An 18,628-nucleotide genomic window follows, 5' to 3' on the forward strand; every position below is an offset into this window, starting at 1 on the left:
GTTGAGGTAACAATTGAATTCTCGAGCTGTAATGCAGAATGTTGAATACTCATCCGATCTGTGTGGATTCAGATCTCCCGCAGACACAAAGAAGCAGTGGCAGGCTGTTGTTGTGTGCAATCGGCACTCTCTGGCTCGGTGCCAGGCAGTGGCCGGTGCGGCTGGTGAGAAGGAGAGGAGGGAGAGATTCCTGCTGCGATGCGCTGCTGATGCTCTTTGAAGACCGGCTAGTTAGTGTTGGCTGAAACTAGCAGAGCTTGTGCACATGGAAAGTGACTACGGGTCCAAGCCAATCACACTCTTTAGATGGGAAGAAGACTAGTTCGTTCCCGATGTAGCGCTAGTCCTGAATCCTGAGATTCAGCTGTCGACAGTTCCAACCGTAGTTCACTCGTTGATCAGGCGAGCTTTGAAGGTGGAGTACCCGTGGTTCACGGGGCTTGCTGCTGGGCTAACCTCGGGCGGATCCTTTGGTTATGCGTGGGCAACCTCCGTTCTCGACTCTTAAAACAAAGTTAAGTCCTGGCACTCGGACACACTGGCCGTCACGTGATTGTCCGAGCTGAGTCTGAGAACGTCCTGGAGGGGCACCTTCTGGGCATCGTGCTGCCTGTTTTATCTGGAGGAACTACGGTAGTTCAGTGGCTTAAAGTTCCGCGGGCATTCGAGACCCACGTGGGGTTACCCTGCCCTACCAGTTCCTGATTGGCTGATTGAGGTGGAGGATGAGTAACAGTGACCTCTGACCTTAGGGTTGTAAAACTTGGGATGAACCTCTCCCATGGAATCTCCCAGACAGTAAGGCGCCAGAGATGACCACTTATTAGGGTGGCTGGTGAATCTCAGCCTTGGGAGCTGTTCCTTATCAGGAAACTCTATCAGCTAGAAAAACACCTTAAATGTGAACCAGATGGAATGGCCTCTCTGTATCCAGCTGCACTGAGATGAGGGAGAGAGGGACTGGCAAGGGAGCAGCAAACTTAATTCCTGTATTTTAAATATGCCTTGCCGCTACAGAAGTGTCCTTAGAAGAAAAACATCTTCTATGATAGTGGTACAGTCCATCACACCCCTCCTATAGCCTTTCAAAGAGAAAAAAAACTGACAACAAAGTATGTCTATGTGTGGTAATCAACCAGGTCTTACAAACATTCTTAAACCCTTCCACCTCCTTTCATCGCAAATGATTTGTACATGTTAGAAGGTTAATTTTGGCTTCTGATATTATGGTGGATTAAGAGTCCTGAAATCTTTGTAGAAGTACAAAGATGAAAGAAAGGGCAGTGTAATCATGGCCAAGAGAAGGCAAATGTTGGACTATCTGCTTGGATTGAATGGAGCAAAACGTAGGCAACTCCTTGAGCAGAACCTGCTTCATCCTTCAGACTGGGGTTTCTGAAGATCTGTACATTTGAACTTTCAAAGTGACTAAAGTAAAGGAGTTTTCCCTTTTTACCACATAATTCCCACAGATCAACACTAACAGAGAGCCTAATTCCAGACAGGATTCAATCACTGTCTCTCAGGCATCCCAGCAGTGGATTTCATGACTTCAGAAAGCCATCTTCACCAGTGGAGAACTCAATGCTCTGAGGTTTACTGGCAGAGTCTCACACTGGGTAATGTTAGATGTTGATAAATAATGTCCTATGGAATTCTACTATTGATAAATTCTACTATGGAACTGCGATGTGTCTTGAAAAAAATCTTCTATGATAGTGGTACAGTCCAGCACAGCCTTTAAAAGAGAAAAAAAAACAAGGTAAGTCTGTGGTGTAATCAACTAGGTCTTGCAAACATACTTAACCTCTTCCAGCTACCAACATTACAAATGCTGTTTACACATTAGATGGTTATTTTTGGCTTCTGATATTATGGTGGATAAAGAGCCCTGGAATCTTTGTAGAAGGACAAAAGAAGGAAAGAAAGGGCAGTGTAACCATGGCCAAGAGAAGGGAAATGTTGGGGAGAGCCTTTTTCACTTTTTATCATTGTTTTTCCAGCCCAACAAAGATCAACATATATGAGCAGGCGTCCTGTGCCAAATCCAATCTGCCTTCCTTCCAATCATACAGGAATGTGAGTGAATTAAATATTGACATATGAAAATACACAAAAATATGCAATCACACTGTAGTGTGCTTTCTGAAGGCACCAGTTCTGTAGGGTTTGGGCATTTACTGGGACAATTATTAATTGTAGCAGTAAATCACAAAATTGATTCTTTTGATGGCTTTAGAATCCAACCATGCGACATAACTCAAACAACGCACACACACAGGTACTAATACACGAGGATACATTTATTAATACATAGAATATGCATATAAACCTAACAGATCTTATCGAGAGGGTTATCAGAATACAAAAGGTATATATTCAATCAGTTACAAAGTGTTACACATATCAAAAGGACATACGTTCAATATATCATTCATTTAGACCGTTTCGTAAATGAACTTGGTTATAACTTCTACATTAGATACTCAAAACAAGTACATAACTCTTAGGAATTAAATTGATATCAACTGGTTGGGATAACAATTGAATTCTCGAGCAGTAATGCAGTGAAGTTGAATACTCATCCAATCTCTGGGGATTCAGATATCCTGCGGACTCAAAGAAACAGTTGCAGGCTGTTGCTGTCCAATCCGCGCTCTCTGGCTCGGTGCCAGGCTGTGCTGTGCGGCTTGCGACGGTGCGCTGCTGATGCTCACTGACCGGCTAGTTAGTGTTGGCTTTAACTAGCAAAGTTTGCGCACAGGAGAAAAGATGACTGTGGGTCCCAGCAAGTCAGGAAGAAGACCAGTTCGTTCCTGATGAAGCGCTAGTTCTGAATAGTGATTCAGCTGTCCACAGTTCCAACCTGTTCACGAGGCCTGCTACTGGTGCTAACCTTGGGTGGATCCTCTGGTTACTCTCTGGCAACCTCCGCTCTAGACTCTTAGAACAAAGGAAAGTTCTGGCACTCGGACACACTGGCCGTTCCGTGGTTGTCTGGGCTGAGTCTCAGGATGGTCAGGAGGCGCTCTGTGAGAATGTCCTGCCCTTGGGAGCCTTCTGCTCCTGGGCCGTCCTGCCCTGGAATTCTCCTTTGAATTCCCTTTAGAAAAGTCCACAGAATTCTCCTGAATCTTACTACAGGCTCTCTGTGTTTCTTGTTTTTACCTGGAGGAACTTCAGCTCGTTGATTGGTGAAAGTTCCATGGGCATCAGAGTCCCACGTGGGTTACTTGGCCCTACCAGTCCCTGATTGGTTGATCAAGGTGAGATATGAGTCATTTACTCCTGACACCTAGGAATGCAGTCCAGATGTCCATCTGGCACTCCCTAGACAGATAGGCGCCAATGGATGACCATTGATCATGATAGCCAGGCTTAGCTAAGTGCATCCCCCTTTGGGAGCTGTCCCTTATCAAAGGAAACCTTAAATCAGCCTGCATGAATAGTTTCTCTGTGGCTGCACCACAGAGATGAACAGAGATGGGGCCTCATTTGGGAAGGCTCAGAACACTTAATTCTTTCTTATTAATAAGCCTCGCTGCTACAACACATATGCAGTTTGAGCAAACATAAGACAATAACCAAGTACCACAAACTACCAGGCATCTAGTATCATTAGCAGTTCAGGTGGGGAGCTGCATCACCATGTGTAGGCTGCAAAGGAACAAGTAATAGGTCTATTCCATGCTTAAAAGAAAAGAAAGAAAACACAACATTTCAGCCGTGGAGCCCTCACACCTGAAGAAGGCTCCACAGCTGAAACGTTGTGTTTTCTTTCTTCTCTTTTCATCTAGTGTCATTAGCCTTTTAACAGTTCCTGTCAAAATAAAATAGAAATGGATAACATTCTAGAGAGAGTTTGAAATACCAAGGTACAATTTAAAACATATCTCTTCCACTACAACCACAATATTTTGGAGAGATCGTTGAACCTCACTGTTCTGACATGTCCGTTAGCCTCCGTCCTGCTTCAGCAATGAATGTGGCGGGGCACATTCTGAGGGAGATGAGGTCAATCATGTGGCAGGAAAACCACGCTATGCTTTTTTTTGAGATCCTGAAAAGGACAGAAGGGCCATGTATATGTGTGCAGCTGGATATGTAATTACAGGTGGCGTAGCAGATTCTGCTGAAGCCCCACTGCGTGGTGTGGACGGTAGCTGTGTATATTGCAGCAGAATTGTGCATGTGAGATCAAGGGGGCATGTCATGTGTTTCAGCACTTCACTCCCTTCAGTAGCACATGATTCCCTGAGTTCGTTGGATGACCTGTGGACCGATCTTTCACGATGAAGAATTCCTTAAGAAGAATAGATCTCGGCCCACCATCCCAATGCCTCCGTCTCAAAACAGCAACCTCCCACTGCCCTTAGTCTGCAATGCAGTCCTTTCAAATGCGATGACAACGCCTAGACCTTCGTTGCCTTTTGTACGAGCTGAACTTTTGTGCTCATCAATTCAACGCTCTTTCCATCAACTCATCTTGTCTTTTGACGCTTCGTGTTTTGCGCTCCTTTGACTATTGGCATATCGGGTGACTGCAAACACTGAAGTTCTTGCTTACGGAGTGTGGAAAATTGTTTTCAAGTGATCGCTGTTCTGTCATGTTGACGCCGAGTGAATCTTTCTTTGGCAACATGGGCAGGCTGACAGCAGTGCGAGCGAAAGAAATGGCAAATTTCTTGACTTATTTCTGAATGTGAATGTTCTTTAGAAAAGGGATGTGGCGTTGCTTATCGCCCGTGTAAAAGTCACGCATTCCAGACGTGGTTATGAGCGAACAGTTGCCGCAAGTGTTTGAAAAGAGCAAGAGAGGAAGCAGCCCTGCCCCGTGTGAGGATCAAACTCAGGCCCTTCAGATGACGAGACTGACGCACTACCAATTACGCCAACAAACCCAGCTGCAGGACACACACCGGAAAGTTTGCCTCACATGGATTTCAGTCGCCCGTTCCCTAATCTTTAGACGCCCTCTGCTGAATGTTGCATTTGCCTTTTGATCTCACCGATACATTTTGGGTCTGTTTCTGTTGTGAGTCCGTCTTTCAGATCTCACCTAGCACAAGTCTCTCTGGCTGAAGTGGCCTCTCTGCTTCAGCATCGTGCCCTCACTCAGCCATTAAAATTGTCACTCGGACTTCTGACAAGCTGACATGAAATGTCAAGAGAGAGTGGCGGAGACGCTTAAGCCAGAGAGAAGATGAAAAGGGGGCGTGGCTGCGAAACGCTTGACAGCTGCACGATGCTCTCCATGCAAGGCGTGACCACAGGCTAAAGGACACCTTTTGGCACATCAAGCTCTAAGCATACAAACCAACCTCCCTCGCTGGGGCTTATGCCTCGGTGTCACCTAGTGCCGCTTGTTCCCCTCTTACCGGGCACAGTTCACTGCCCTTTGTCTACAAGGCAGTCGTGTATTTGCGGCTTTCTTGACTTATTGATGAAGGTCTGACTGGACGAGCGAATGACGCCTCTCCCCCATCCTCAAGCTCGCTGACAGATTGAAATGGAAAGTGCTGCTGTGGCTCGTTGGTCTAGTGGTATGATTCTCGCTTCGGGTGCGAGAGGTCCCGGGTTCAACTCCCGGACGAGCCCTTGTGTGCTCTTTTCCTCCTCTTCCACAAGACTGGGAACTGATATCCACATCACTTCGCAGCGTCTGCTTATGGCAAACGATGGAATGTGACTAATGACTGAACGAGCCTGGTGAATTCTCATCACGTGGCACAATGAGAGCGTGCAGTCAGCTGTCCGAGGCGGCAACCTCATTGCTCGTTCAAAAGAACACGTACTGAAAACTCATCACCACTATGTCGTAGATGAGCACCGCGATCGCTTGTTGTCATGCGTCCTTACTTGGGAAATGCAGAAGCAAAAACTGCCCTCTCTCAGCCACCGAAACGTGTGCGGCTCGCCTTGCGCTCTCTGCGCCTCGCATATTTGTGGAGCTGTCTGCTCTTCTTTCTGTTGAAGTAATCAAGTTACGGGGCGTCCTGCAGCCTATGATGTTCTCACTGAGAGCTTTCAAGATTTGAAGGAAAACTACGAGCTTGATTGCTCAAGTCGAACGAATGTGATTGTTAAGCAATCGATGATCAAAAGCACGTCTTCTAACAATTCCTGAGAGTATTATCAGCACTGTTTTCACTCGGATATACTTTTCACTTGCTAAGCTGACAAATAGGACGAGAAAATGCCGGAGACGCACTCAGTGCAGACTGAGGTTGGGAAGGAGGTGTGGCCCTTCAACGCTTGACAATTGAAGGACATTCTCTCCGCAACGGAGGAGCACCTGTCAGAAGTCACAGAGGCTAAATGAGAGCACCAGGCTCCTGGAGCTCTAAACTCAGACCTGGAGGATGCGGGCATCAATCCTGCTACCTCTCGCATGCTAAGCGAGCGCTCTACCATTTAAGCTCATCCCCCTCAATTCATGCTTCTTGGCATCATGTCTTACCGCCTCTGCCCCTCTTACCGGGCACCGCCCACTGCCCTTGGTCTGCAAGGCAGTCCTTTCAAGTGCGATGACGACGCTGGGACCTTCGTTGCCTATTGTACGAGCTGAACTTTTGTGCTCATCAATTCAACGCTCTTTCCATCAACTCATCTTGTCTTTTGACGCTTCGTGTTTTGCGCTCCTTTGACTATCGGCATATCGGGTGACTGCAAATACTGAAGTTCTTGCTTATGGAGTGTGGAACATTGTTTTCAAGTGATCGCTGTTCTGTCATGTTGACGCCGAGTGAATCTTTCTTTGGCAACATGGGCAGGCTGACAGAAGTGCGAGCGAAAGTAATGGCAAATTTCTTGACTTATTTCTGAATGTGAATGTTCTTTAGAAAAGGGATGCGGCGTTGCTTCTCGCCCGTGTAAAGGTCACGCATTCCAGACGTGGTTATGAGCGAACAGTTGCCGCAAGTGTTTGAAAAGAGCAAGAGAGGAAGCAGCCCTGCCCCGTGTGAGGATCAAACTCAGGCCCTTCAGATGACGAGACTGACGCACTACCAATTACGCCAACAAACCCAGCTGCAGGACACACACCGGAAAGTTTGCCTCACATGGATTTCAGTCGCCCGTTCCCTAATCTTTAGACGCCCTCTGCTGAATGTTGCATTTGCCTTTTGATCTCACCCATACATTTTTGGTCTGTTTCTGTTGTGAGTCCGTCTTTCAGATCTCACCTAGCACAAGTCTCTCTGGCTGAAGTGGCCTCTCTGCTTCAGCATCGTGCCCTCACTCAGCCATTAAAATTGTCACTCGGACTTCTGACAAGCTGACATGAAATGTCAAGAGAGAGTGGCGGAGACGCTTAAGCCAGAGAGAAGATGAAAAGGGGGCGTGGCTGCGAAACGCTTGACAGCTGCACGATGCTCTCCCTGCAAGGCGTGACCACAGGCTAAAGGACACCTTTTGGCACATCAAGCTCTAAGCACACACCTGGAGGATGCGGGAATTGATCCTGCTACCTCCCACATAAAAAGCAAACGCTGTACCATACAAACCAACCCCCCTCGCTGGGGCTTATGCCTCGGCGTCACCTAGTGCCGCTTGTTCCCCTCTTACCGGGCACAGTTCACTGCCCTTCGTCTACAAGGCAGTCCTGTAATTGCGGCTTTCTTGACTTATTGATGAAGGTCTGACTGGACGAGCGAATGACGCCTCTCCCCCATCCTCAAGCTCGCGACAGATTGAAATGGAAAGTGCTGCTGTGGCTCGTTGGTCTAGTGGTATGATTCTCGCTTCGGGTGCGAGAGGTCCCGGGTTCAACTCCCGGACGAGCCCTTGTGTGCTCTTTTCCTCCTCTTCCACAAGACTGGGAACTGATATCCACATCACTTCGCAGCGTCTGCTTATGGCAAACGATGGAATGTGACTAATGACTGAACGAGCCTGGTGAATTCTCATCACGTGGCACAATGAGAGCGTGCAGTCAGCTGTCCGAGGCGGCAACCTCATTGCTCGTTCAAAAGAACACGTACTGAAAACTCATCACCACTATGTCGTAGATGAGCACCGCGATCGCTTGTTGTCATGCGTCCTTACTTGGGAAATGCAGAAGCAAAAACTGCCCTCTCTCAGCCACCGAAACGTGTGCGGCTCGCCTTGCGCTCTCTGCGCCTCGCATATTTGTGGAGCTGTCTGCTCTTCTTTCTGTTGAAGTAATCAAGTTACGGGGCGTCCTGCAGCCTATGATGTTCTCACTGAGAGCTTTCAAGATTTGAAGGAAAACTACGAGCTTGATTGCTCAAGTCGAACGAATGTGATTCTTAAGCAATCGATGATCAAAAGCACGTCTTCTAACAATTCCTGAGAGTATTATCAGCACTGTTTTCACTCGGATATACTTTTCACTTGCTAAGCTGACAAATTGGACGAGAAAATGCCGGAGACGCACTCAGTGCAGACTGAGGTTGGGAAGGAGGTGTGGCCCTTCAACGCTTGACAATTGAAGGACATTCTCTCCGCAACGGAGGAGCACCTGTCAGAAGTCACAGAGGCTAAATGAGAGCACCAGGCTCCTGGAGCTCTAAACTCAGACCTGGAGGATGCGGGCATCAATTCCGCTACCTCTGGCATGCTAAGCGAGCGCTCTACCATTTGAGCTCATCCTCCTCGCTTCATGCTTTTCGGCATCATGTCTTACCGCCTCTGCCCCTCTTACCGGGCACCGCCCACTGCCCTTGGTCTGCAAGGCAGTCCTTTCAAGTGCGATGACGACGCTGGGACCTTCGTTGCCTATTGTACGAGCTGAACTTCTGTGCTCATCAATTCAACGCTCTTTCCATCAACTCATCTTGTCTTTTGACGCTTCATGTCTTGCGCTCCTTTGACTATCGCCATATCGGGTGACTGCAAACACTGAAGTTCTTGCTTACGGAGTGTGGAACATTGTTTTCAAGTGATCGCTGTTCTGTCATGTTGACGCCGAGTGAATCTTTCTTTGGCAACATGGGCAGGCTGACAGCAGTGCGAGCGAAAGAAATGGCAAATTTCTTGACTTATTTCTGAATGTGAATGTTCTTTAGAAAAGGGATGTGGCGTTGCTTATCGCCCGTGTAAAGGTCACGCATTCCAGACGTGGTTATGAGCGAACAGTTGCCGCAAGTGTTTGAAAAGAGCAAGAGAGGAAGCAGCCCTGCCCCGTGTGAGGATCAAACTCAGGCCCTTCAGATGACGAGACTGACGCACTACCAATTACGCCAACAAACCCAGCTGCAGGACACACACCGGAAAGTTTGCCTCACATGGATTTCAGTCGCCCGTTCCCTAATCTTTAGACGCCCTCTGCTGAATGTTGCATTTGCCTTTTGATCTCACCGATACATTTTGGGTCTGTTTCTGTTGTGAGTCCGTCTTTCAGATCTCACCTAGCACAAGTCTCTCTGGCTGAAGTGGCCTCTCTGCTTCAGCATCGTGCCCTCACTCAGCCATTAAAATTGTCACTTGGACTTCTGACAAGCTGACATGAAATGTCAAGAGAGAGTGGCGGAGACGCTTAAGCCAGAGAGAAGATGAAAAGGGGGCGTGGCTGCGAAACGCTTGACAGCTGCACGATGCTCTCCCTGCAAGGCGTGACCACAGGCTAAAGGACACCTTTTGGCACATCAAGCTCTAAGCACACACCTGGAGGATGCGGGAATTGATCCTGCTACCTCCCACATAAAAAGCAAACGCTGTACCATACAAACCAACCCCCCTCGCTGGGGCTTATGCCTCGGCGTCACCTAGTGCCGCTTGTTCCCCTCTTACCGGGCACAGTTCACTGCCCTTCGTCTACAAGGCAGTCGTGTAATTGCGGCTTTCTTGACTTATTGATGAAGGTCTGACTGGACGAGCGAATGACGCCTCTCCCCCATCCTCAAGCTCGCGACAGATTGAAATGGAAAGTGCTGCTGTGGCTCGTTGGTCTAGTGGTATGATTCTCGCTTCGGGTGCGAGAGGTCCCGGGTTCAACTCCCGGACGAGCCCTTGTGTGCTCTTTTCCTCCTCTTCCACAAGACTGGGAACTGATATCCACATCACTTCGCAGCGTCTGCTTATGGCAAACGATGGAATGTGACTAATGACTGAACGAGCCTGGTGAATTCTCATCACGTGGCACAATGAGAGCGTGCAGTCAGCTGTCCGAGGCGGCAACCTCATTGCTCGTTCAAAAGAACACGTACTGAAAACTCATCACCACTATGTCGTAGATGAGCACCGCGATCGCTTGTTGTCATGCGTCCTTACTTGGGAAATGCAGAAGCAAAAACTGCCCTCTCTCAGCCACCGAAACGTGTGCGGCTCGCCTTGCGCTCTCTGCGCCTCGCATATTTGTGGAGCTGTCTGCTCTTCTTTCTGTTGAAGTAATCAAGTTACGGGGCGTCCTGCAGCCTATGATGTTCTCACTGAGAGCTTTCAAGATTTGAAGGAAAACTACGAGCTTGATTGCTCAAGTCGAACGAATGTGATTGTTAAGCAATCGATGATCAAAAGCACGTCTTCTAACAATTCCTGAGAGTATTATCAGCACTGTTTTCACTCGGATATACTTTTCACTTGCTAAGCTGACAAATAGGACGAGAAAATGCCGGAGACGCACTCAGTGCAGACTGAGGTTGGGAAGGAGGTGTGGCCCTTCAACGCTTGACAATTGAAGGACATTCTCTCCGCAACGGAGGAGCACCTGTCAGAAGTCACAGAGGCTAAATGAGAGCACCAGGCTCCTGGAGCTCTAAACTCAGACCTGGAGGATGCAGGCATCAATCCCGCTACCTCTGGCATGCTAAGCGAGCGCTCTACCATTTGAGCTCATCCTCCTCGCTTCATGCTTCTCGGCATCATGTCTTACCGCCTCTGCCCCTCTTACCGGGCACCGCCCACTGCCCTTGGTCTGCAAGGCAGTCCTTTCAAGTGCGATGACGACGCTGGGACCTTCGTTGCCTATTGTACGAGCTGAACTTTTGTGCTCATCAATTCAACGCTCTTTCCATCAACTCATCTTGTCTTTTGACGCTTCGTGTTTTGCGCTCCTTTGACTATCGGCATATCGGGTGACTGCAAACACTGAAGTTCTTGCTTACGGAGTGTGGAACATTGTTTTCAAGTGATCGCTGTTCTGTCATGTTGACGCCGAGTGAATCTTTCTTTGGTCAACATGGGCAGGCTGACAGCATTGCGAGCGAAAGTAATGGCAAATTTCTTGACTTATTTCTGAATGTAAATGTTCTTTAGAAAAGGGATGCGGCGTTGCTTCTCGCCCGTGTAAAGGTCACGCATTCCAGACGTGGTTATGAGCGAACAGTTGCCGCAAGTGTTTGAAAAGAGCAAGAGAGGAAGCAGCCCTGCCCCGTGTGAGGATCAAACTCAGGCCCTTCAGATGACGAGACTGACGCACTACCAATTACGCCAACAAACCCAGCTGCAGGACACACACCGGAAAGTTTGCCTCACATGGATTTCAGTCGCCCGTTCCCTAATCTTTAGACGCCCTCTGCTGAATGTTGTATTTGCCTTTTGATCTCACCCATACATTTTTGGTCTGTTTCTGTTGTGAGTCCGTCTTTCAGATCTCACCTAGCACAAGTCTCTCTGGCTGAAGTGGCCTCTCTGCTTCAGCATCGTGCCCTCACTCAGCCATTAAAATTGTCACTCGGACTTCTGACAAGCTGACATGAAATGTCAAGAGAGAGTGGCGGAGACGCTTAAGCCAGAGAGAAGATGAAAAGGGGGCGTGGCTGCGAAACGCTTGACAGCTGCACGATGCTCTCCCTGCAAGGCGTGACCACAGGCTAAAGGACACCTTTTGGCACATCAAGCTCTAAGCACACACCTGGAGGATGCGGGAATTGATCCTGCTACCTCCCACATAAAAAGCAAACGCTGTACCATACAAACCAACCCCCCTCGCTGGGGCTTATGCCTCGGCGTCACCTAGTGCCGCTTGTTCCCCTCTTACCGGGCACAGTTCACTGCCCTTCGTCTACAAGGCAGTCGTGTAATTGCGGCTTTCTTGACTTATTGATGAAGGTCTGACTGGACGAGCGAATGACGCCTCTCCCCCATCCTCAAGCTCGCGACAGATTGAAATGGAAAGTGTTGCTGTGGCTCGTTGGTCTAGTGGTATGATTCTCGCTTCGGGTGCGAGAGGTCCCGGGTTCAACTCCCGGACGAGCCCTTGTGTGCTCTTTTCCTCCTCTTCCACAAGACTGGGAACTGATATCCACATCACTTCGCAGCGTCTGCTTATGGCAAACGATGAAATGTGACTAATGACTGAACGAGCCTGGTGAATTCTCATCACGTGGCACAATGAGAGCGTGCAGTCAGCTGTCCGAGGCGGCAACTTCATTGCTCGTTCAAAAGAACACGTACTGAAAACTCATCACCACTATGTCGTAGATGAGCACCGCGATCGCTTGTTGTCATGCGTCCTTACTTGGGAAATGCAGAAGCAAAAACTGCCCTCTCTCAGCCACCGAAACGTGTGCGGCTCGCCTTGCGCTCTCTGCGCCTCGCATATTTGTGGAGCTGTCTGCTCTTCTTTCTGTTGAAGTAATCAAGTTACGGGGCGTCCTGCAGCCTATGATGTTCTCACTGAGAGCTTTCAAGATTTGAAGGAAAACTACGAGCTTGATTGCTCAAGTCGAACGAATGTGATTGTTAAGCAATCGATGATCAAAAGCACGTCTTCTAACAATTCCTGAGAGTATTATCAGCACTGTTTTCACTCGGATATACTTTTCACTTGCTAAGCTGACAAATTGGACGAGAAAATGCCGGAGACGCACTCAGTGCAGACTGAGGTTGGGAAGGAGGTGTGGCCCTTCAACGCTTGACAATTGAAGGACATTCTCTCCGCAACGGAGGAGCACCTGTCAGAAGTCACAGAGGCTAAATGAGAGCACCAGGCTCCTGGAGCTCTAAACTCAGACCTGGAGGATGCGGGCATCAATTCCGCTACCTCTGGCATGCTAAGCGAGCGCTCTACCATTTGAGCTCATCCTCCTCGCTTCATGCTTTTCGGCATCATGTCTTACCGCCTCTGCCCCTCTTACCGGGCACCGCCCACTGCCCTTGGTCTGCAAGGCAGTCCTTTCAAGTGCGATGACGACGCTGGGACCTTCGTTGCCTATTGTACGAGCTGAACTTCTGTGCTCATCAATTCAACGCTCTTTCCATCAACTCATCTTGTCTTTTGACGCTTCATGTCTTGCGCTCCTTTGACTATCGCCATATCGGGTGACTGCAAACACTGAAGTTCTTGCTTACGGAGTGTGGAACATTGTTTTCAAGTGATCGCTGTTCTGTCATGTTGACGCCGAGTGAATCTTTCTTTGGCAACATGGGCAGGCTGACAGCAGTGCGAGCGAAAGAAATGGCAAATTTCTTGACTTATTTCTGAATGTGAATGTTCTTTAGAAAAGGGATGTGGCGTTGCTTATCGCCCGTGTAAAGGTCACGCATTCCAGACGTGGTTATGAGCGAACAGTTGCCGCAAGTGTTTGAAAAGAGCAAGAGAGGAAGCAGCCCTGCCCCGTGTGAGGATCAAACTCAGGCCCTTCAGATGACAAGACTGACGCACTACCAATTACGCCAACAAACCCAGCTGCAGGACACACACCGGAAAGTTTGCCTCACATGGATTTCAGTCGCCCGTTCCCTAATCTTTAGACGCCCTCTGCTGAATGTTGCATTTGCCTTTTGATCTCACCCATACATTTTTGGTCTGTTTCTGTTGTGAGTCCGTCTTTCAGATCTCACCTAGCACAAGTCTCTCTGGCTGAAGTGGCCTCTCTGCTTCAGCATCGTGCCCTCACTCAGCCATTAAAATTGTCACTCGGACTTCTGACAAGCTGACATGAAATGTCAAGAGAGAGTGGCGGAGACGCTTAAGCCAGAGAGAAGATGAAAAGGGGGCGTGGCTGCGAAACGCTTGACAGCTGCACGATGCTCTCCCTGCAAGGCGTGACCACAGGCTAAAGGACACCTTTTGGCACATCAAGCTCTAAGCACACACCTGGAGGATGCGGGAATTGATCCTGCTACCTCCCACATAAAAAGCAAACGCTGTACCATACAAACCAACCCCCCTCGCTGGGGCTTATGCCTCGGCGTCACCTAGTGCCGCTTGTTCCCCTCTTACCGGGCACAGTTCACTGCCCTTCGTCTACAAGGCAGTCGTGTAATTGCGGCTTTCTTGACTTATTGATGAAGGTCTGACTGGACGAGCGAATGACGCCTCTCCCCCATCCTCAAGCTCGCGACAGATTGAAATGGAAAGTGCTGCTGTGGCTCGTTGGTCTAGTGGTATGATTCTCGCTTCGGGTGCGAGAGGTCCCGGGTTCAACTCCCGGACGAGCCCTTGTGTGCTCTTTTCCTCCTCTTCCACAAGACTGGGAACTGATATCCACATCACTTCGCAGCGTCTGCTTATGGCAAACGATGAAATGTGACTAATGACTGAACGAGCCTGGTGAATTCTCATCACGTGGCACAATGAGAGCGTGCAGTCAGCTGTCCGAGGCGGCAACCTCATTGCTCGTTCAAAAGAACACGTACTGAAAACTCATCACCACTATGTCGTAGATGAGCACCGCGATCGCTTGTTGTCATGCGTCCTTACTTGGGAAATGCAGAAGCAAAAACTGCCCTCTCTCAGCCACCGAAACGTGTGTGGCTCGCCTTGCGCTCTCTGCGCCTCGCATATTTGTGGAGCTGTCTGCTCTTCTTTCTCTTGAAGTAATCAAGTTACGGGGCGTCCTGCAGCCTATGATGTTCTCACTGAGAGCTTTCAAGATTTGAAGGAAAACTACGAGCTTGATTGCTCAAGTCGAACGAATGTGATTGTTAAGCAATCGATGATCAAAAGCACGTCTTCTAACAATTCCTGAGAGTATTATCAGCACTGTTTTCACTCGGATATACTTTTCACTTGCTAAGCTGACAAATTGGACGAGAAAATGCCGGAGACGCACTCAGTGCAGACTGAGGTTGGGAAGGAGGTGTGGCCCTTCAACGCTTGACAATTGAAGGACATTCTCTCTGCAACGGAGGAGCACCTGTCAGAAGTCACAGAGGCTAAATGAGAGCACCAGGCTCCTGGAGCTCTAAACTCAGACCTGGAGGATGCGGGCATCAATCCGCTACCTCTCGCATGCTAAGCGAGCGCTCTACCATTTAAGCTCATCCCCCTCAATTCATGCTTCTTGGCATCATGTCTTACCGCCTCTGCCCCTCTTACCGGGCACCGCCCACTGCCCTTGGTCTGCAAGGCAGTCCTTTCAAGTGCGATGACGACGCTGGGACCTTCGTTGCCTATTGTACGAGCTGAACTTTTGTGCTCATCAATTCAACGCTCTTTCCATCAACTCATCTTGTCTTTTGACGCTTCGTGTTTTGCGCTCCTTTGACTATCGGCATATCGGGTGACTGCAAACACTGAAGTTCTTGCTTACGGAGTGTGGAACATTGTTTTCAAGTGATCGCTGTTCTGTCATGTTGACGCCGAGTGAATCTTTCTTTGGCAACATGGGCAGGCTGACAGCAGTGCGAGCGAAAGTAATGGCAAATTTCTTGACTTATTTCTGAATGTGAATGTTCTTTAGAAAAGGGATGCGGTGTTGCTTCTCGCCCGTGTAAAGGTCACGCATTCCAGACGTGGTTATGAGCGAACAGTTACCGCAAGTGTTTGAAAAGAGCAAGAGAGGAAGCAGCCCTGCCCCGTGTGAGGATCAAACTCAAGCCCTTCAGATGACGAGACTGACGCACTACCAATTACGCCAACAAACCCAGCTGCAGGACACACACCGGAAAGTTTGCCTCACATGGATTTCAGTCGCCCGTTCCCTAATCTTTAGACGCCCTCTGCTGAATGTTGCATTTGCCTTTTGATCTCACCCATACATTTTTGGTCTGTTTCTGTTGTGAGTCCGTCTTTCAGATCTCACCTAGCACAAGTCTCTCTGGCTGAAGTGGCCTCTCTGCTTCAGCATCGTGCCCTCACTCAGCCATTAAAATTGTCACTCGGACTTCTGACAAGCTGACATGAAATGTCAAGAGAGAGTGGCGGAGACGCTTAAGCCAGAGAGAAGATGAAAAGGGGGCGTGGCTGCGAAACGCTTGACAGCTGCACGATGCTCTCCATGCAAGGCGTGACCACAGGCTAAAGGACACCTTTTGGCACATCAAGCTCTAACCACACACCTGGAGGATGCGAGAATTGATCCTGCTACCTCCCACATGCAAAGCAAGCGCTGTACCATACAAACCAACCCCCCTCGCTGGGGCTTATGCCTCGGCGTCACCTAGTGCCGCTTGTTCCCCTCTTACCGGGCACAGTTCACTGCCCTTCGTCTACAAGGCAGTCGTGTAATTGCGGCTTTCTTGACTTATTGATGAAGGTCTGACTGGACGAGCGAATGACGCCTCTCCCCCATCCTCAAGCTCGCGACAGATTGAAATGGAAAGTGTTGCTGTGGCTCGTTGGTCTAGTGGTATGATTCTCGCTTCGGGTGCGAGAGGTCCCGGGTTCAACTCCCGGACGAGCCCTTGTGTGCTCTTTTCCTCCTCTTCCACAAGACTGGGAACTGATATCCACATCACTTCGCAGCGTCTGCTTATGGCAAACGATGGAATGTGACTAATGACTGAACGAGCCTGGTGAATTCTCATCACGTGGCACAATGAGAGCGTGCAGTCAGCTGTCCGAGGCGGCAACCTCATTGCTCGTTCAAAAGAACACGTACTGAAAACTCATCACCACTATGTCGTAGATGAGCACCGCGATCGCTTGTTGTCATGCGTCCTTACTTGGGAAATGCAGAAGCAAAAACTGCCCTCTCTCAGCCACCGAAACGTGTGCGGCTCGCCTTGCGCTCTCTGCGCCTCGCATATTTGTGGAGCTGTCTGCTCTTCTTTCTGTTGAAGTAATCAAGTTACTGGGCGTCCTGCAGCCTATGATGTTCTCACTGAGAGCTTTCAAGATTTGAAGGAAAACTACGAGCTTGATTGCTCAAGTCGAACGAATGTGATTGTTAAGCAATCGATGATCAAAAGCACGTCTTCTAACAATTCCTGAGAGTATTATCAGCACTGTTTTCACTCGGATATACTTTTCACTTGCTAAGCTGACAAATAGGACGAGAAAATGCCGGAGACGCACTCAGTGCAGACTGAGGTTGGGAAGGAGGTGTGGCCCTTCAACGCTTGACAATTGAAGGACATTCTCTCCGCAACGGAGGAGCACCTGTCAGAAGTCACAGAGGCTAAATGAGAGCACCAGGCTCCTGGAGCTCTAAACTCAGACCTGGAGGATGCAGGCATCAATCCCGCTACCTCTGGCATGCTAAGCGAGCGCTCTACCATTTGAGCTCATCCTCCTCGCTTCATGCTTCTCGGCATCATGTCTTACCGCCTCTGCCCCTCTTACCGGGCACCGCCCACTGCCCTTGGTCTGCAAGGCAGTCCTTTCAAGTGCGATGACGACGCTGGGACCTTCGTTGCCTATTGTACGAGCTGAACTTTTGTGCTCATCAATTCAACGCTCTTTCCATCAACTCATCTTGTCTTTTGACGCTTCGTGTTTTGCGCTCCTTTGACTATCGGCATATCGGGTGACTGCAAACACTGAAGTTCTTGCTTACGGAGTGTGGAACATTGTTTTCAAGTGATCGCTGTTCTGTCATGTTGACGCCGAGTGAATCTTTCTTTGGTCAACATGGGCAGGCTGACAGCATTGCGAGCGAAAGTAATGGCAAATTTCTTGACTTATTTCTGAATGTAAATGTTCTTTAGAAAAGGGATGCGGCGTTGCTTCTCGCCCGTGTAAAGGTCACGCATTCCAGACGTGGTTATGAGCGAACAGTTGCCGCAAGTGTTTGAAAAGAGCAAGAGAGGAAGCAGCCCTGCCCCGTGTGAGGATCAAACTCAGGCCCTTCAGATGACGAGACTGACGCACTACCAATTACGCCAACAAACCCAGCTGCAGGACACACACCGGAAAGTTTGCCTCACATGGATTTCAGTCGCCCGTTCCCTAATCTTTAGACGCCCTCTGCTGAATGTTGCATTTGCCTTTTGATCTCACCCATACATTTTTGGTCTGTTTCTGTTGTGAGTCCGTCTTTCAGATCTCACCTAGCACAAGTCTCTCTGGCTGAAGTGGCCTCTCTGCTTCAGCATCGTGCCCTCACTCAGCCATTAAAATTGTCACTCGGACTTCTGACAAGCTGACATGAAATGTCAAGAGAGAGTGGCGGAGACGCTTAAGCCAGAGAGAAGATGAAAAGGGGGCGTGGCTGCGAAACGCTTGACAGCTGCACGATGCTCTCCCTGCAAGGCGTGACCACAGGCTAAAGGACACCTTTTGGCACATCAAGCTCTAAGCACACACCTGGAGGATGCGGGAATTGATCCTGCTACCTCCCACATAAAAAGCAAACGCTGTACCATACAAACCAACCCCCCTCGCTGGGGCTTATGCCTCGGCGTCACCTAGTGCCGCTTGTTCCCCTCTTACCGGGCACAGTTCACTGCCCTTCGTCTACAAGGCAGTCGTGTAATTGCGGCTTTCTTGACTTATTGATGAAGGTCTGACTGGACGAGCGAATGACGCCTCTCCCCCATCCTCAAGCTCGCGACAGAT

At 49.1% G+C, this 18,628-nt stretch overlaps 6 non-coding genes across 6 annotated transcripts; all 6 read left to right on the forward strand.

Annotated features, from left to right (window-relative positions):
• Positions 1-5,526: 5,526 nt before the first annotated feature.
• On the forward strand, positions 5,527-5,598 carry trnap-cgg (transfer RNA proline (anticodon CGG)). The gene has a single exon. It is a non-coding gene; the product is annotated as a tRNA-Pro (tRNA).
• A 2,115-nt stretch (positions 5,599-7,713) lies between these two features.
• trnap-cgg (transfer RNA proline (anticodon CGG)) lies at positions 7,714-7,785 on the forward strand. Its single transcript has one exon. It is a non-coding gene; the product is annotated as a tRNA-Pro (tRNA).
• A 2,115-nt stretch (positions 7,786-9,900) lies between these two features.
• Positions 9,901-9,972, forward strand: trnap-cgg (transfer RNA proline (anticodon CGG)). Its single transcript has one exon. It is a non-coding gene; the product is annotated as a tRNA-Pro (tRNA).
• A 2,116-nt stretch (positions 9,973-12,088) lies between these two features.
• Positions 12,089-12,160, forward strand: trnap-cgg (transfer RNA proline (anticodon CGG)). Its single transcript has one exon. It is a non-coding gene; the product is annotated as a tRNA-Pro (tRNA).
• A 2,115-nt stretch (positions 12,161-14,275) lies between these two features.
• Positions 14,276-14,347, forward strand: trnap-cgg (transfer RNA proline (anticodon CGG)). Its single transcript has one exon. It is a non-coding gene; the product is annotated as a tRNA-Pro (tRNA).
• A 2,114-nt stretch (positions 14,348-16,461) lies between these two features.
• On the forward strand, positions 16,462-16,533 carry trnap-cgg (transfer RNA proline (anticodon CGG)). The gene has a single exon. It is a non-coding gene; the product is annotated as a tRNA-Pro (tRNA).
• Positions 16,534-18,628: the final 2,095 nt, after the last annotated feature.

The sequence above is a fragment of the Lepisosteus platostomus genome, chromosome 5 (assembly GCF_059453375.1).
Source record: "Lepisosteus platostomus isolate fLepPlt1 chromosome 5, fLepPlt1.hap1, whole genome shotgun sequence".
NCBI lineage: Eukaryota > Metazoa > Chordata > Actinopteri > Semionotiformes > Lepisosteidae > Lepisosteus > Lepisosteus platostomus.